The sequence below is a fragment of the Oncorhynchus masou genome, unplaced genomic scaffold (genome assembly GCF_036934945.1).
Source record: "Oncorhynchus masou masou isolate Uvic2021 unplaced genomic scaffold, UVic_Omas_1.1 unplaced_scaffold_1476, whole genome shotgun sequence".
Classification (NCBI taxonomy): Eukaryota; Metazoa; Chordata; class Actinopteri; order Salmoniformes; family Salmonidae; genus Oncorhynchus; species Oncorhynchus masou.
The window spans coordinates 107,344-127,769 of NW_027004755.1; the positions used below are offsets into that span (position 1 = coordinate 107,344).

The following is a 20,426-nucleotide window of genomic DNA, read 5'->3' on the forward strand; positions in this document are numbered from 1 at the left end:
CAAAAATAAATTGAACATTATTTTAAGACAATTAAATACTCTTGACAAAAAAGCTGTTAGATGATAAACGTTTGTACGCCCCTTAATATTCTACCCCTTAGCCCCAGCCCCGCCCCTTAGCCCAAATATCCTTTGTATATTCTTTATATATACTTGTTTTCCCCATGTACTTGTTGTATTGATTTGATGTTAATAAAATAATAATACAAAATAATATATATATTTTTGTAATTCGTTGGCAGCCATATTGGATGTTCTTATCGCTGATGTCCCTGGAACAGTGATCAAGTCCGTGAAGATGTCCGAGTGGTGCAGCAGTCTAAGCCACTGCATCTCAGTACAAGAAGCATCACTACAGTCCCTGAATCAAATCCAGGTTTTATCACATCCGGCCATGATTGGGAGTCCCCATAGGGCATTAGCCGGGGTCGGCCGTCATTGTAAATAAGTATTTGTTCTGACTTAAAAAATAAAGCGTAATGAAATACGTCACGTAAACGGGGCAGGCTCGCTGACAACGCGGAACTAGTAGAGGATTCACGTGATTGTCAGTCGGACATGTTTCCCCAGCGGACAACCTGTCTGGACTGCGACGATGTATTCAGCAGGAACAGAGAGTTTGATCAAACAAGCCAGGTAAGACCCGGCAGTTAGCGGTGTTCAGAACAGAGTCAAGCCGGGGAAAGGACACTGTTCTTCGCCTGCTTCTGTCCGTCGTACCCCGCTGCTGTCATGTTGTTTGGTGTTAACTTGCTCTTGTCACTGCGCAACTAACAAACCGAGTTGCAAGGTACACTGAACAAAAATATAAACGCAACCATTTCAAAGATTTTAGTGAGTTACTAGAAGGAAATCAGTCAATTTAAGTAAAACATTTTAGGCCCTAATCAATAGATGTCACATGACTGAGTATACAGATATGGATCTGTTGGTAACAGATACTTGAAAAAAAGGGGTAGTGGCGTGGTTAAGAAAACCCGTCAGTATCTGTTGTGACCACAATTGTCCTCATGCAGCGCATCTCCTTCGTATAGAGTTGATCAGGCTGTTGATTGTGGAATGTTGTCCCACTCTTCAATATTACATAAAACAAATAAAATAAAAATGGCTGTTTATTTATTTGATTTATTTAACCAGGTAGGCTAGTTGAGAACAAGTTCTCATTTACAACTGCGACCTGGCCAAGATAAAGCAAAGCAGTGAGACACAAACAACAACACAGAGTTACACATGGAATAAACAAAACATACAGTCAATAATACAGTAGAACAAAAGAAAACAAAAAGTCTATATACAGTGAATGCAAATGAGGTAAGTTAAGGAAATAAATAGGCCATGGTGGCGAAGTAATTACAATATAGCAATTAAACAGTGGAATGGTAGATCGGCAGAGGATGAATGTGCAGGTAGAGATACTGGGGTGCAAAGGAGCAAAATAAATAAATACCAGTATGGGGATGAGGTAGGTAGATAGATGGGCTGTTTACAGATAGGCTAAGTGCAGGTGCAGTGATCTGTAAAATGCTCTGGCAGCTGGTGCTTAAAGCTAGTGAGAGAGATGTGAGTCTCCAGCTTCAGAGATTTTTGCAATTCGTTCCAGTCATGGGCAGCAGAGAACTGGAAGGAAAGACGACCAAAGGAGGAATTGGCTTTGGGGGTGACAGGTGAGGTATACGCGTGCTGGTGGGTGCTGCTATGGTGACCAGTGAGGTATACCAGCTGGAGCGCATGCTACGAGTGGGTGCTGCTATGGTGACCAGTGAGGTATACCTGCTGGAGCGCATGCTGGAGTGGGTGCTGCTATGGTGACCAGTGAGGTATACCAGCTGGAGCACGCATGGGTGGGTGCTGCTATGGTGACCAGTGAGATATACCTGCTGGAGCGTGTGCTACGAGTGGGTGCTGCTATGGTGACCAGTGAGATATACGCATGCTGCTGGGTGCTGCTATGGTGACCAGTGAGGTATACCTGCTGGAGCGCATGCTGCGAGTGGGTGCTGCTATGGTGACCAGTGAGGTATATCTGCTGGAGCTGCTATGGTGACCAGTGAGATATACCTGCTGGAGTGAGTGCTGCTATGGTGACCAGTGAGATATACCTGCTGGAGCGCGTGCTGGGTGCGAGTGGGTGCTGCTATGGTGACCAGTGACCAGTGAGGTATATCTGCTGGAGCGCGTGCTACTGCTATGGTGACCAGTGAGGTATATCTGCTGGAGTGAGTGCTGCTATGGTGACCAGTGAGCTGAAATAAGGCGGGGATTTACCTAGTAGAGACTTGTAGATAACCTGTAGCCAGTGGGTTTGGCGACGAGTATGAAGCGAGGGCCAACCAACGAGAGCGTACAGGTCGCAATGGTGGGTAGTGTATGGGGCTTTGGTGACAAAACGGATGGCACTGTGATAGACTGCATCCAGTTTGTTGAGTAGAGTGTTGGAGGCTATTTTATAGATGACATGTAGCTAGCATCTGTAAACAGTCATATAACACCAGACTAGCCTGACATGTAGCTATCATCTGTAAACAGGCATATAACACCAGACTAGCCTGACATGTAGCTAGCATCTGTAAACAGGTATATAACACCAGACTAGCCTGACATGTAGCTATCATCTGTAAACAGGCATATAACACCAGACTAGCCTGACATGTAGCTATCATCTGTAAACAGGCATATAACACCAGACTAGCCTGACATGTAGCTATCATCTGTAAACAGGTATATAACACCAGACTAGCCTGACATGTAGCTAGCATCTGTAAACGGCATATAACACCGGATCCAGAAGTTCAAACGTCGTCGTGAGAGTCAAAAAGCCTCGGCGACTCTGGTTTCCCCTAGTGGATATCCACTACACAAGGCCTCTTGCAGTCTGGCTCCCCCTAGTGGATATCCTAGACACTGACTTCCTCTCTGGGTGGGACGCAACAAAAAGATTCCCCTGCCCTCAAAACAACGACTCCACCCATGTGCAGTTACGCATGTAGATAACCAGAGAGTAGCTTGTAGGTTCCTTTACACAGCTAACTTGCCAAATTATTCTGAAATTATTTTTTTTAAAGATAAGCTTGAAATGGGCGTGGTCTAATTGATTTAACAACCAACAGGTTTAGGTTTCATAATAAATCAGAAAATCAACAGTTATTTCTGATAACAAAGTTAGCTGGCTAACTCATCGACCCTGCCTTGTAGTACACCTCTCTGGAGTCGTTCACCACTGACCCGTAGCTGCATGAAGGTGACGGCTGTGATGTTGTTTCCAGGGAGATCGGGGAGGAGGAGCTACAGAAGTTCTACTGCAGGATCACCAAGCAGCTGATGGGTAAAGAACACGGCCATGATGTCATCGACTCACTCCAGAGACTACACCTGATCATGGCCTCCACCAAGTACACTAGGAGGTACCCTACACCCTAAACCCTAACTGACTACACCTGATCATGGCCTCAACCAAGTACACTAGGAGGTACCCTACACCCTAAACCCTAACTGACTACACCTGATCATGGCCTCAACCTAGTACACTAGGAGGTACCCTAAACCCTAAACCCTACACCCTACTGACCACCTGATCATGGCCTCAACCTAGTACACTAAACTACACCTGATCATGGCCTCAACCTAGTACACTAGGAGGTACCCTAAACCCTACACCCTAAACCCTAACTGACTACACCTGATCATGGCCTCCACCTAGTACACTAGGAGGTACCCTACACCCTAAACCCTAACTGACTACACCTGATCATGGCCTCAACCTAGTACACTAGGAGGTACCCTACACCCTAAACCCTACACCCTAAACCCTAACTGACTACACCTGATCATGGCCTCCACCTAGTACACTAGGAGGTACCCTACATCCTACCTACACCCTAAACCCTAACTGACTACACCTGATCATGGCCTCCACCTAGTACACTAGGAGGTACCCTACACCCTAAACCCTTGCACCTAGTACAGTAAGACTGTGTGTCTCTCTGGTCCTGAAGAGGGTTGCAGGTGTTGGGCTGTCATATCTGTAAAGAATGGAAGACCATAGTTGAATTTTCATGTGTTTTATAGCTGGGCTGAAACAAAAACTTGCACGCTTGCCTTCCCCATGGTACTGGGTGGTTGCATTAGCGTGTTGTCATGGTAACCTGTGTATATGTGTTGTCCACAGGCTGCCAGTGGAGCTGCATCAGCGTCTGCTGTCGCTTTGTGTGTCTTCCTCTGTGGAGCAGCTGACTGTGTTGACCTCGGCAGTACTCAGAGAAACACTGCCCCCCTCTGGTCCGGGGCAGATCTACACCATACATGACCACAGCCCTTTACCCAGTCATACAGCTGCTTTAATGCTGTCACAGGTACACATCCATACTGAATAGGCTCGTGGCAAGTCCCCCAAAATGTTGTTACCCGAGGTTTAACAAACCCCAACCATGTTTTTCCATATGTCTAACATCTCCCATATATGAAATGGATGTGTCAAAATATTTTACTGTAATGGTGGTTAAATTGATAAATATTGTGACACACCCCCTTAACTCATTCTTTTCGGTCGGCGTTCAATACACAACAGGTGATACTGTATGTCAGGACCATACAGGAATGACTGAGAGAACATTTGACTCAGAAAGTTGTGTATTGAACAGCTACCATAAAGTGAAGTTTACATTCATCATAAATATATTTGATATTTTAGCATATTGTATCTGTGTGTTTACAGGTTCAAAATGCGTTAAGATATTCTAATGCTGTTTGTTTGTGTATGTAGTGCAGACGACTGACTGCTTGTATTCCTAATTTGAGCAATATCAGAGCTTTTTACACAGCCATCCATTTCATATAAGGTTGGGCTTTGTTATACCTCGGGTAGAGGTCTCTCAAAACATAAAGCCCTTTTGAAGGATTGGCCACTAGCCTGTGAAACTCTGTCTCTGTCTCTCTGTCTGTCGCTTTCTCTCTGCCGCTTTCTCTCTGTCTCTGTCTCTCTTTCTCTCTGTCTCTTTCTCTTTGTCTCTCTGTCTCTGTCTCTTTCTCTCTGTCTCTTTCTCTCTGTCTCTTTCTCTCTGTCTCTTTCTCTCTGTCTCTTTCTCTCTGGCTCTCTGTCTCTTTCTCTCTGTCTCTTTCTCTCCGGCTCTTTCTCTCTGGCTCTTTCTCTCTGGCTCTTTCTCTCTGGCTCTTTCTCTCTGGCTCTCTGGCTCTTTCTCTCTTTCTCTCTGGCTCTTTCTCTCTGTCTTTCTCTCCGGCTCTTTCTCTCTGGCTCTTTCTCTCTGGCTCTTTCTCTGGCTCTTTCTCATCTGGCTCTTTCTCTCTTTCTCTCTGGCTCTTTCTCTCTTTCTCTGGCTCTTTCTCTGGCTCTTTCTCTCTTTTCTCTCTGGCTCTTTCTCCTGGGACTCTTTCTCTCTGGCTCTTTCTCTCTGGCTCTTTCTCTCTGGCTCTTTCTCTCTGGCTCTTTCTCTCTCTCTGGCTCTTTCTCTCTGGCTCTTTCTCTCTTTCTCTCTGGCTCTTTCTCTCTTTCTCTCTGGCTCTTTCTCTCTGGCTCTTTCTCTCTGGCTCTTTCTCTCTGGCTCTTTCTCTCTGTCTCAGGCAGAGTCTAAAGAAGACCTGTCAGCTCTCTCCTCTCTCCTCCTTCGAAGTTTGGAGGGACGACCAGCAGGCATACTCTCTCACCTTCACACTCTGCCTCTTCTCAACACCATCATCACCTACTGCCCAGAGAGCCTTACTGAAGGTAAAACGGACACAGGCGTGTATCTGTGCTTGAGAAGAGCTTGCGATTATGTGATTCTCTCTTGTTGTGTGTGTCTGTCGTTCTCTGCAAACATCAAAGGGGAATGATTTAGACCTGGGACACCAGGTGGGTTATTCCCCTCTAATCAGGGACTGATTTAGACCTGGGACACCAGGTGGGTGATTCCCCTCTAATCAGGGACTGATTTAGACCTGGGACACCAGGTGGGTTATTACCCTCTAATCAGGGCCTGATTTAGACCTGGGACACCAGGTGGGTTATTCCCCTCTAATCAGGGACTGATTTAGACCTGGGACAATATGGGTTACTAACTCTAATCAGGTACTGATTTAGACCTGGGACAACAGGGTTATTCACCCTATCTAATCAGGGACTGATTTAGACCTGGTTGTCACCAGGTGGGTTATATACCCTACTAATCAGGGACTGATTTAGACCTGGGACAACAGGTGGGTTATTCCCCTCAGGGACTGAATATACTAGACTGTAATATGTGGTTGTCCCCTCTAATCAGGACTGAATATACTGGGACAACAGGTGGGTTATTCCCCTCTAATCAGGGACTGATTTAGACCTGGGACACCAGGTGGGTGATTACCTCTAATCAGGGACTGATTTAGACCTGGGAATATGTGGTTGTCTCCCTGTAATCTGAATATACTAACTACTGTAATACCTGGGACACCTAGCTATCTGAATATACTAACTACACCAGGTGGGTTAATCATGGACTGATTTAGACCTGGGACAACAGGTGGGTCCACCTAGCTATCTGAATATACTAACTACTGTAATATGTGGTTGTCTCACCTAGCTATCTGAATATACTAACTACTGTAATATGTGGTTGTCTCACCTAGCTATCTGAATATACTCTACTGTAATATGTGGTTGTCTCACCTAGCTATCTGAATATACTAACTACTGTAATATGTGGTTGTCTCACCTAGCTATCTGAATATACTAACTACTGTAATATGTGGTTGTCTCACCTAGCTATCTGAATATACTAACTACTGTAATATGTGGTTGTCTCACCTAGCTATCTGAATATACTAACTACTGTAATATGTGGTTGTCTCACCTAGCTATCTGAATATACTAACTACTGTAATATGTGGTTGTCTAGCTATCTGAATATACTAACTACTGTAATATGTGGTTGTCTAGCTATCTGAATATACTAACTACTGTAATATGTGGTTGTCTCACCTAGCTATCTGAATATACTAACTACTGTAATATGTGGTTGTCTCACCTCGCTATCTGAATATACTAACTACTGTAATATGTGGTTGTCTCACCTAGCTATCTGAATATACTAACTACTGTAATATGTGGTTGTCCACCTAGCTATCTGAATATACTAACTACTGTAATATGCGGTTGTCTCACCTAGCTATCTGAATATGAATATTCTAAATGGTGTGTGTGTGTGTGTGTGTGTAGATCATGTGACCCTGCTCAGTAAGAGGCTTGTCGATTGGCTGCGCTACGCCAGTGTTCAACAGGGAGGTGTGGCTTCGTCAGGAGGGTTTTTCACTGGCCCTCGAATACGTCAGGTGACCTCTAATAAACCAATCAAATCACTGCATATGTTTACATGCAGAACTGTAATGAAACATCTGGACGTTCTGAATGTCTTTTCTAAATGGTGTGTGTGTGTGTGTGTAGCCGGGGCCAGTGGTGGAGCTGGACGGCTGTGTGTGTGGTGATTTCTTCACGGTGCTGTGTGTCAGCCAAGCCTTCTCAGACGACCAATGGATGAACCTCTACAGTTTCTCTCTGCTACGCCATTGGCTGATCACATACCACAATGTAACGGATGGCAACAACAGCACAGACGCAGGTGTGTGGGGGGAGGTTCCATTGAGATGTGAATGGGGGTTATATTTGGTTGTATCTCTGGTCTGCCAGCTCAGTCTCTCCTTCTTCCATGGTAAGGTGTCTAGCTGACTGACTGGCTGGCTAGCTGGCTGGCCAGCTGACTGACTCACATGCTGACTGACTGTTTACTGGCTGACTGACTGACTACAGGCTGGCTGGCTTGCTGACTGGCTGACTACTGACTGGCTGACTACTGGCTGGCTGACTACTGGCTGGCTGACTACTGGCTGGCTGACTGACTGGCTGACTGACTGACTGGCTGACTACTGGCTGACTGACTGGCTGACTACAGGCTGACTGACTGGCTGACTACAGGCTGGCTGGCTGGCTGACTACAGGCTGGCTGGCTGGCTGACTACAGGCTGGCTGACTGACTGGCTGACTACAGGCTGGCTGACTGACTGGCTGACTACAGGCTGGCTGACTGACTGGCTGACTACAGGCTGGCTGACTACAGGCTGGCTGACTGACTGGCTGACTACAGGCTGGCTGACTGACTGGCTGACTACTGGCTGACTGACTGGCTGACTACTGGCTGACTGACTGACTACTGGCTGGCTGGCTGACTGACTACTGGCTGGCTGGCTGACTACAGGCTGGCTGGCTGACAGACTACAGGCTGGCTGACTGACTCACATGCTGGCTGTCTAGCTGACTGACTGTTTACTGGCTGACTGACTGACTACAGGCTGGCTGGCTGACTACTGGCTTGCTGACTGGCTGACTACTGGCTGACTACTGGCTGGCTGACTACTGGCTGGCTGGCTGACTACTGACTGGCTGACTACTGGCTGGCTGACTGGCTGACTACTGACTGACTGACTGGCTGGCTGACTACAGGCTGGCTGGCTGGCTGACTACAGGCTGGCTGGCTGGCTGACTACAGGCTGGCTGGCTGGCTGACAGACTACAGGCTGGCTGACTGACTCACATGCTGGCTGTCTAGCTGACTGACTGTTTACTGACTGACTGACTACAGGCTGGCTGGCTGACTACTGGCTGACTACTGGCTTGCTGACTGGCTGACTACTGACTGGCTGACTACTGGCTGACTACTGGCTGGCTGACTGGCTGACTACTGGCTGGCTGGCTGACTACTGGCTGACTACTGGCTGGCTGACTGGCTGACTACTGGCTGGCTGACTGGCTGGCTGACTACAGGCTGGCTGGCTGGCTGACTGCTGGCTGGCTGGCTGGCTGACTACTGGCTGGCTGGCTGACAGACTACAGTCTGGCTGACTGACTCACATGCTGGCTGTCTAGCTGACTGTTTACTGACTGACTGACTGACTACAGGCTGGCTGGCTGACTGACTGGCTTGCTGACTGACTGGCTGACTACTGACTGGCTGACTACTGGCTGACTGGCTGGCTGGGCTGGCTGACTACTGGCTGGCTGGCTGACTACTGGCTGGCTGACTACTGGCTGGCTGACTACTGGCTGGCTGACTACTGACTGGCTGACTACTGACTGGCTGACTACTGACTGGCTGACTACTGGCTGGCTGACTGGCTGGCTGACTGGCTGGCTGACTACAGGCTGGCTGGCTGACTGGCTTACTACTGGCTGGCTGACTACTGGCTGGCTGGCTGACTACTGGCTGGCTGGCTGACTACTGGCTGGCTGGCTGACTACTGGCTGGCTGGCTGACTGGCTGGCTGGCTGGCTGGCTGACTACAGGCTGGCTGGCTGACTTACTGGCTGACTGACTACTGGCTGACTGACTGACTGACTACTGGCTGGCTGACTGACTACAGGCTGGCTGGCTGACTTGGCTGACTACTGACTGGCTGACTACTGGCTGACTACTGGCTGGCTGACTGGCTGACTACTGGCTGGCTGGCTGGCTGACTACTGGCTGGCTGACTGGCTGGCTGACTACAGGCTGGCTGGCTGGCTGACTGCTGGCTGGCTGGCTGGCTGGCTGACTACTGGCTGGCTGGCTGACAGACTACAGTCTGGCTGACTGACTCACATGCTGGCTGTCTAGCTGACTGTTTACTGGCTGACTGACTGACTACAGGCTGGCTGGCTGACTACTGGCTGACTGACTGGCTTGCTGACTGACTGAATGACTACTGACTGGCTGACTACTGGCTGACTACTGGCTGGCTGACTACTGGCTGGCTGGCTGGCTGGCTGGCTGGCTGGCTACTGGCTGGCTGACTACTGGCTGGCTGACTACTGACTGGCTGGCTGACTGGCTGGCTGACTACTGGCTGGCTGGCTGACTACTGGCTGGCTGGCTGACTACTGGCTGGCTGGCTGACTGACTACTGGCTGACTGACTGACTACTGGCTGACTGACTGGCTGGCTGGCTGACTACTGGCTGGCTGGCTGACTGACTACAGGCTGGCTGACTGACTACAGGCTGGCTGACTGACTACAGGCTGGCTGTCTAGCTGACTGACTGTTTACTGGCTGACTGACTGACTACAGGCTGGCTGGCTGGCTGACTACTGGCTTGCTGACTGGCTGACTACTGACTGGGTGACTACTGGCTGGCTGACTGGCTGACTACTGGCTGACTGACTACTGGCTGGCTGACTGGCTGGCTGACTGGCTGGCTGACTGGCTGGCTGACTGACTACAGGCTGGTTGGCTGGCTGGCTACTGGCTGGCTGGCTGGCTGACTGACTACAGGCTGGCTGACTGACTGACTGCTGGATGGCTGGCTGACTGACTGACTACTGGCTGGCTGACTGACTGACTGACTACTGGCTGGCTGGCTGGCTGACTGACTACAGGCTGGCTGGCTGACTGGCTTACTACTGGCTGGCTGACTGACTACTCAGGCTGGCTGGCTGACTACAGGCTGGCTGGCTGACTACTGGCTGGCTGGCTGACTGACAGGCTGGCTGACTGGCTGGCTGGCTGACTGGCTGACTACTGGCTGACTCTGACTGGCTGACTACTGACTGGCTGACTGGCTGACTGGCTGGCTGGCTGGCTGACTACAGGCTGGCTGACTACAGGCTGGCTGACTGACTGACTACAGGCTGGCTGGCTGACTGACTACAGGCTGGCTGGCTGGCTGACTACAGGCTGGCTGACTGGCTGCACTGCAGCTGACTGTACTGGCTGGCTGACTGTACTGGCTGGCTGACTGACTACTGGCTGGCTGACTACAGGCTGGCTGACTGGCTGACAGGCTGGCTGACTGGCTGACTACTGACTGGCTGACTACTGGCTGGCTGACTGACTACAGGCTGGCTGACTACTGGCTGGCTGACTACTGGCTGGCTGACTACTGGCTGGCTGACTACTGGCTGGCTGACTACAGGCTGGCTGACTACTGGCCGGCTGACTACTGGCTGGCTGGCTGACTACTGGCTGGCTGACTGACTGGCTGACTACTGGCTGACTGACTGGCTGACTGACTGACTACTGGCTGACTGACTGACTACTGGCTGGCTGACTGACTACTGGCTGGCTGACTGGCTGGCTGGCTACTGGCTGGCTGACTACTGGCTGGCTGACTACTGGCTGACTGACTGGCTGGCTGGCTGACTACTGGCTGACTGGCTGACTACTGACTGGCTGACTACTGACTGGCTGGCTGACTGGCTGACTACTGGCTGGCTGACTGACTACTGGCTGGCTGACTGACTACAGGCTGGCTGGCTGACTACTGGCTGGCTGGCTGACTACAGGCTGGCTGGCTGACTACAGGCTGGCTGGCTGGCTGGCTGACTACAGGCTGGCTGGCTGGCTGACTACAGGCTGGCTGGCTGACTACAGGCTGGCTGGTTGGCTGACTACAGGCTGGCTGACTGGCTGACTACAGGCTGGCTGACTGGCTGACTACAGGCTGGCTGACTGGCTGACTACAGGCTGGCTGACTGGCTGACTACAGGCTGGCTGGCTGGCTGACTACAGGCTTGCTGGCTGGCTGGTAGACTACAGGCTGGCTGCCTGGCTGCATTGCAGCTGGCTGGCTGGCTGACTGTACTGGCTGGCTGACTGTACTGGCTGGCTGACTGTACTGGCTGGCTGACTACAGGCTGTCTGACTACAGACTGTCTGACTACTGACTGACTGACTACTGGCCGGCTGGCTGACTGACTACTGGCCGGCTGGCTGGCTGACTACTGTCTGGCTGACTGTACTGGCTGGCTAACTACTGGCTGGCTGGCTGACTACTGGCTGGCTGGCTGACTGCTGGCTGGCTGGCTGACTACTGGCTGGCTGACTACTGGCTGGCTGACTACTGGCTGGCTACTACTGGCTGACTGACTACTGGCTGGCTGACTACTGGCTGGCTGACTACAGGCTGGCTGACTACAGGCTGGCTGACTACAGGCTGGCTGACTACTGGCTGGCTGACTACTGGCTGGCTGACTACTGGCTGGCCGACTACTGGCTGGCTGACTACTGGCTGGCTGACTGACTACTGGCTGGCGGACTACTGGCTGGCTGGCGGACTACTGGCTGGCGGACTACTGGCTGGCCTACTACTGGCTGTCTGACTACTGGCTGGCTGACTACTGGCTGGCTGACTACTGGCTGGCTGACTCTCTATTAGATGGCTCAGACCTTCAGCCTACCTGTCTCTTCAAATCAACTATTTGCATGTAAACATGTCAGAGATCTGTTCCATTGGTGTTATGCTCATCTTACAATGTGTTGCTTCAACTGGTCAGTCCACCCCTGACCTCTAACCCTTGACCTCTCTGTGGCCCCAGATGACAGGTCGGAGGTGGACGGCTCTGTGGTTTCCATGGTATCAGCCACATCGTCCTCCAGCAGACTCCTTCCTCCTAAAGAACGTCTGAGAGAGAAGAGTTTCCAGTACTGCCAACGCCTCATAGAACAGAGTGACCGCAGTATGTACCCTACACCCTAACCCCTACACTACTGCCTCATAGAACAGAGTGACTGCAGTATGTACCCTACACCCTAACCCCTACACTACTGCCTCATAGAACAGAGTGACCGCAGTATGTACCCTACACCCTAACCCCTACACTACTGCCTCATAGAACAGAGTGACCGCAGTATGTAACCTACACCTAACCCCTACACTACTGCCTCATAGAACAGAGTGACCGCAGTATGTACCCTACACAGTGTGACCGCAGTAACCCCAACCTACCCCTACTACTGCCTCATAGAACAGAGTGACCGCAATATGTACCCTACACCCTAACCCCTACACTACTGCCTCATAGAACAGAGTGACCGCAATATGTACCCTACACCCTAACCCCTACACTACTGCCTCATAGAACAGAGTGACCGCAATATGTACCCTACACCCTAACCCCTACTACTGCCTCACAGTGACCTATGTACCCTATACCCATAGAACAGTGACCCCAGTATGTACCCTACACCCTAACCCCTACACTACTGCCTCATAGAACAGAGTGACCGCAATATGTACCCTACACCCTAACCCCTACACTACAGCAGGGACCCTAACCCCTACACTACAGCATGGACCCTAACCCCTACACTACAGCAGGGACCCTAACCCCTACACTACAGCAGGGACCCTAACCCCTACACTACAGTATGGACCCTAACCCCTACACTACAGCAGGGACCCTAACCCCTACACTACAGCAGGGACCCTAACCCCTACACTACAGCAGGGACCCTAACCCCTACACTACAGCAGGGACCCTAACCCCTACACTACAGCAGGGACCCTAACCCCTACACTACAGCAGGGACCCTAACCCCTACACTACAGCAGGGACCCTAACCCCTACACTACAGCAGGGACCCTAACCCCTACACTACAGCAGGGACCCTAACCCCTACACTACAGCAGGGACCCTAACCCCTACACTACAGCAGGGACCCTAACCCCTACACTACAGCAGGGACCCTAACCCCTACACTACAGCAGGGACCCTAACCCCTACACTACAGCAGGGGCCCTAACCCCTACACTACAGCAGGGACCCTAACCCCTACACTACAGCAGGGACCCTAACCCCTACACTACAGCAGGGACCCTAACCCCTACACTACAGCAGGGACCCTAACCCCTACACTACAGCAGGGACCCTAACCCCTACACTACAGCAGGGACCCTAACCCCTACACTACAGCAGGGACCCTAACCCCTACACTACAGCAGGGACCCTAACCCCTACACTACAGCAGGGACCCTAACCCCTACACTACAGCAGGGACCCTAACCCCTACACTACAGCAGGGACCCTAACCCCTACACTACAGCAGGGACCCTAACCCCTACACTACAGCAGGGACCCTAACCCCTACACTACAGCAGGGACCCTAACCCCTACACTACAGCAGGGACCCTAACCCCTACACTACAGCAGGGACCCTAACCCCTACACTACAGCAGGGACCCTAACCCCTACACTACAGCAGGGACCCTAACCCCTACACTACAGCAGGGACCCTAACCCCTACACTACAGCAGGGACCCTAACCCCTACACTACAGCAGGGACCCTAACTAAGGCCTACACTACAGCAGGGACCCTAACCCCTACACTACAGCAGGGACCCTAACTGTACACTACAGCAGGGACCCTAACCCCTACACTACAGCAGGGACCTGAATCCCTAAACTGCAGGGACCTAACCCCTACACTACAGCAGGGACCCTAACCCCTACACTACAGCAGGGACCCTGAACCTGTAAAGCTACAGCAGGGACCCTGAATCTACACTACAGCAGGGACCCTAACCCCTACACTACAGCTGGGACCCAGTGTTGAACCCCTACACTACAGCAGGACCCTGTAACCCCTACACTAAATCAGTGACCCTGTGTTGAATCTGCTACACTACAGCAGGGACCCTAACCCCTACACTGTACAGCAGGGACCCTAACCCCTACACTACAGCAGGGACCCTGTAACCCCTGTGTTGACACTACAGCAGGGACCCTGTGTTGAATCTGTACACTACAGCAGGGACCCTGAATCCCCTACACTACAGCAGGGACCCTGTGTTGAACCCCTACACTACAGCAGGGACCCTGAATCCCTAAACTACAGCAGTGTTGACCCTGTAACCCCTGTGTTGACACTACAGCAGGGACCCTAACCCCTACACTACAGCAGGGACCCTGAATCCCTAACACTACTGAACTACCCAGTGTCCCTGTGTTGAATCTGTACACTACAGCAGGGACCCTGTAAACCCCTACACTACTGCAGGGACCCTAACCCCTACACTACAGCAGGGACCCTAACCCCTGTTGAATCACTATCCCAGTGACCCTGTGTTAATCTGTAAAGCCCAGTGTTGAATCTGTAAATCCCAGTGTTGAATCTGTAAATCCCAGTGTCCCAGTGTTGAATCTGTAAATCCCAGTGTTGAATCTATAAATCCCTGTGTTGAATCTGTAAATCCCAGTGTTGAATCTGTAAATCCCAGTGTTGAATCTATAAATCCCAGTGTTGAATCTGTAAATCTGTAAATCCCAGTGTGTCAGTGTTGAATCTATAAATCCCAGTGTTGAATCTGTAAATCCCAGTGTTGAATCTGTAAATCCCAGTGTCCCTGTGTTGAATCTGTAAATCCCTGTGTTGAATCTGTAAATCCCAGTGCCCAGTGTTGAATCTGTAAAGCCCAGTGTCCCTGTGTTGAATCTAAATAAATCCCAGTGTTGAATCTGTAAATCCCAGTGTCCCTGTGTTGAATCTGTAAATCCCAGTGTTGAATCTGTAAATCCCAGTGTCCCTGTGTTGAATCTGTAAATCCCAGTGTGTCCCTGTGTTGAATCTATAAATCCCAGTGTTGAATCTGTAAATCCCAGTGTCCCAGTGTTGAATCTGTAAATCCCAGTGTCCCTGTGTTGAATCCCAGTGTAAAAATCCCAGTGTTGAATCTGTAAATCCCAGTGTCCCTGTGTTGAATCTGAAATCCCAGTGTAAAAATCCCAGTGTTGAATCCCAGTGTTGAATCTGTAAATCCCAGTGTCCCTGTGTTGAATCTGTAGTGTTGAATCCCAGTGTCCCTGTGTTGAATCTGTAAATCCCAGTGTTGAATCTGTAAATCCCAGTGTTGAATCTGTAAATCCCAGTGTCCCCAGTGTTGAATCTGTAAATCCCAGTAAATCCCAGTGTCCCTGTCTATAAATCCCAGTGTTGAATCTGTAAATCCCAGTGTCCCTGTGTTGAATCTGTAAATCCCAGTGTTGAATCTGTAAATCCCAGTGTTGAATCTGTAAATCCCAGTGTTGAATCTGTAAATCCCCAGTGTTGAATCTGTAAATCCCAGTGTTGAATCTGTAAATCCCAGTGTTGAATCCCAGTGTTGAATCTGTAAATCCCAGTGTCCCAGTGTTGTGTTGAATCTAAATCCCAGTAAATCCCAGTGTCCCAGTGTTGTTGAATCTGTAAATCCCAGTGTCCCTGTGTTGAATCTGTAAATCCCAGTGTTGAATCTGTAAATCCCAGTGTTGAATCTGTAAATCCCAGTGTCCCAGTGTTGAATCTGTAAATCCCAGTGTTGAATCTGTAAATCCCAGTGTCCCTGTGTTGAATCTGTAAATCCCAGTGTTGAATCCCAGTGTTGAATCTAAATCCCAGTGTCTGTAAATCCCAGTGTGTTGTCCCAATCTGTAAATCCCAGTGTTGAATCTGTAAATCCCAGTGTCCCTGTGTTGAATCTGTAAATCCCAGTGTTGAATCTGTAAATCCCAGTGTCCCTGTGTTGAATCTGTAAATCCCAGTGTTGAATCTGTAAATCCCAGTGTCCCTGTGTTGAATCTGTAAATCCCAGTGTTGAATCTGTAAATCCCAGTGTTGAATCTGTAAATCCCAGTGTTGAATCTGTAAATCCCAGTGTTGAATCTGTAAATCCCAGTGTTGAATCTGTAAATCCCAGTGTTGAATCTGTAAATCCCAGTGTCGCTGTGTTGAACAGTAAAGACTGTTTTCTTCTGTTTCAGAGGCGCTGAAGAGAACAGACACAGAGCTACAGAAAGCAGTGAGCTACAACTTGTCCCCTACAATCACACACAGTCATACTGCTGTAGTAACCCTGTTATACTGCTGTAGTAACCCTGTTATACTGCTGTAGTAACCCTGTCCCCTACAATCACAGTCATACTGCTAACCCTGTGCCCCAGGTGTCCCTAGTAACCCTGTCCCCTACAATCACACACAGTCATACTGCTGTAGTAACCCTGTCATACTGCTGTAGTAACCCTGTCATACTGCCCTGTCCCCTACAATCAGTCATACTGTAACCCTGTCATACTGTAGTAACCCTGTCCCCTACAATCACAGTCATACTGCTGTAGTAACCCTGTCATACTGCTGTAGTAACCCTGTCCCCTACAATCACACACATTCATACTGCTGTAGTAACCCTGTCATACTGCTGTAGTAACCCTGTCCCCTACAATCACACACAGTCATACTGCTGTAGTAACCCTGTCATACTGCTGTAGTAACCCTGTCCCCTACAATCAGTCATACTGCTGTAGTAACCCTGTCATACTGCTGTAGTAACCCTGTCCCCTACAATCACACACAGTCATACTGCTGTAGTAACCCTGTCCCCTACAATCACACACAGTCATACTGCTGTAGTAACCCTGTCATACTGCTGTAGTAACCCTGTCATACTGCTGTAGTAACCCTGTCCCCTACAATCACAGTCATACTGCTGTAGTAACCCTGTCCCCTACAATCACACACAGTCATACTGCTGTAGTAACCCTGTTATACTGCTGTAGTAACCCTGTCCCTGCTGTACAATCACACACAGTCATACTGCTGTAGTAACCCTGTCATACTGCTGTAGTAACCCTGTCATACTGCTGTAGTAACCCTGTCCCCTACAAGCACAGTCATACTGCTGTAGTAACCCTGTCCCCTACAATCACACACAGTCATACTGCTGTAGTAACCCTGTCATACTGCTGTAGTAACCCTGTCCCCTACAATCACACAGTCATACTGCTGTAGTAACCCTGTCATACTGCTGTAGTAACCCTGTCCCCTACAATCACACACAGTCATACTGCTGTAGTAACCCTGTCATACTGCTGTAGTAACCCTGTCCCCTACAATCACACACAGTCATACTGCTGTAGTAACCCTGTCATACTGCTGTAGTAACCCTGTTATACTGCTGTAGTAACCCTGTCCCCTACAATCACACACATTCATACTGCTGTAGTAACCCTGTTATCACTGTCATACTGCTGTAGTAACCCTGTCCCCTACTGCTGTAGTAACCCAGTCATACTGCTGTAGTAACCCTGTCCCCTACAAGCACAGTCATACTGCTGTAGTAACCCTGTCCCCTACAATCACACACAGTCATACTGCTGTAGTAACCCTGTCATACTGCTGTAGTAACCCTGTCCCCTACAATCACACACAGTCATACTGCTGTAGTAACCCTGTCATACTGCTGTAGTAACCCTGTCCCCTACAATCACAGTCATACTGCTGTAGTAACCCTGTTATACTGCTGTAGTAACCCTGTCCCCTACAATCACACACATTCATACTGCTGTAGTAACCCTGTCATACTGCTGTAGTAACCCTGTTATACTGCTGTAGTAACCCTGTCCCCTACAATCAGTCATACTGCTGTAGTAACCCTGTCATACTGCTGTAGTAACCCTGTCATACTGCTGTAGTAACCCTGTTATACTGCTGTAGTAACCCTGTCATACTGCTGTAGTAACCCTGTCCCCTACAATCACACACAGTCATACTGCTGTAGTAACCCTGTCATACTGCCCTGTCATACTGCTGTAGTAACCCTGTCCCCTACAATCACACACAGTCATACTGCTGTAGTAACCCTGTCATACTGCTGTAGTAACCCTGTCCCCTACAATCACACACATTCATACTGCTGTAGTAACCCTGTTATACTGCTGTAGTAACCCTGTTATACTGCTGTAGTAACCCTGTCATACTGCTGTAGTAACCCTGTCATACTGCTGTAGTAACCCTGTCCCCTACAATCACACACATTCATACTGCTGTAGTAACCCTGTCATACTGCTGTAGTAACCCTGTCCCCTACAATCACACACATTTATACTGCTGTAGTAACCCTGTCATATTGCTGTAGTAACCCTGTCATACTGCTGTAGTAACCCTGTCATACTGCTGTAGTAACCCTGTCCCCTACAATCACAGTCATACTGCTGTAGTAACCCTGTTATACTGCTGTAGTAACCCTGTCCCCTACAATCACAGTCATACTGCTGTAGTAACCCTGTCATACTGCTGTAGTAACCCTGTCATACTGCTGTATTAACCCTGTCCCCTACAATCACAGTCATACTGCTGTAGTAACCCTGTCCCCTACAATCAGTCATACTGCTGTAGTAACCCTGTCATACTGCTGTAGTAACCCTGTCCCCTACAATCACAGTCATACTGCTGTAGTAACCCTGTTATACTGCTGTAGTAACCCTGTCCTCTCTCTCTCTGTGTGTGTGTGGTGTGTGGTGTGTGGTGTGTGGTGTGTGTGTGTGTGTGTGTGTGTCAGTGCTTGGTGGAGGCGGTGCGTATCCTGGACGGTGTGTGTGTGGGGGATGCAGGGTGTGTGTATCGTGCGTTCCCGTGTGTTAAGTCACTGTTCGGCCGTCTGAACTCTGACCTGTCCTGCAGCAGAGTCCTCCTGCCCATTGCTCAGTTCTACCTGAACCACGGTGAGGAGGTGTGTGTGTCGTCTACGTGTGGAGGATAGAGCTAGTGTGTACTTACTGTGTTTGTGTGTGTGTGTGTGTAGGGGAGACTGCAGCGGTGGACAGTGAGTGTGTGTGGAGGTGTGTGTTTGGTGTTCTCCCAGCAGAGTGTTTCAACGACCCCTATCTGGCCCACGAGACGCTGTCCTTCATCAGAGCCAATCAGCTGCAGCTCCACTCCTCTGTACCACTGTACACGCACTACTTCCCCTAGCCTGCTCAAGGTAACACGCACTACTTCCCTAGCCTGCTCAAGGTAACACGCACTACTTCCCTAGCCTGCTCAAGGTAACACGCACTACTTCCCTAGCCTGCTCAAGGTAACACGCACTACTTCCCTAGCCTGCTCAAGGTAACACGCACTACTTCCCTAGCCTGCTCAAGGTAACACGCACTACTTCCCTAGCCTGCTCAAGGTAACACGCACTACTTCCCTAGCCTGCTCAAGGTAACACGCACTACTTCCCTAGCCTGCTCAAGGTAACACGCACTACTTCCCTAGCCTGCTCAAGGTAACACGCACTACTTCCCCTAGCCTGCCTGCTCAAGGTAACACGCACTACTTCCCTAGCCTGCTCAGCCTGCTTCCCTAGCCTGCTCAAGGTAACACGCACCCCATTATAACACTCTAGGCACATTATTGGCCCACCGCATTAACGTGTCTGGCTACCGGACACCTTTCAGTCTCTGATGTGGCTGTTTGTAGTTCTGATCTTTTTTACCACTCTTCAGATCTGCTCTTTTGCCAATAATTGGGGAAAGATCAGAATTGGTCTGCCTGTGTGTCACGGCTTTCGTCTGTAGAAGGAGAGGTGGACCAAAATGCAGCGTGGTTATTCATTTTACTTTAATAAAGAAACTGTACACGAAAAAACTAACAAAACAACAAACGTGCGAAAACCTAAAACAGTCCTATCTGGTGCAAAACACAGAGACAGGAACAATCACCCACAAACACACAGTGAAACCCAGGCTACCTAAATATGGTTCCCAATCAGAGACAATGACTAACACCTGCCTCTGATTGAGAACCATATCAGGCCAGACATAGAAATAGACAAACAAGACATCCAACATAGAATGCCCACTCAGATCACACCCTGACCAACCAAAACATAGAAACATACAAAGTAAACTATG

The 20,426-nt window shown here is 49.6% G+C and overlaps 1 pseudogene; it reads left to right on the forward strand.

The window, feature by feature from the left end:
- Positions 1–527: 527 nt before the first annotated feature.
- Positions 528–20,426, forward strand: part of LOC135530984 (AP-5 complex subunit zeta-1-like) — a 30,632-nt pseudogene continuing 10,733 nt past the window's right edge.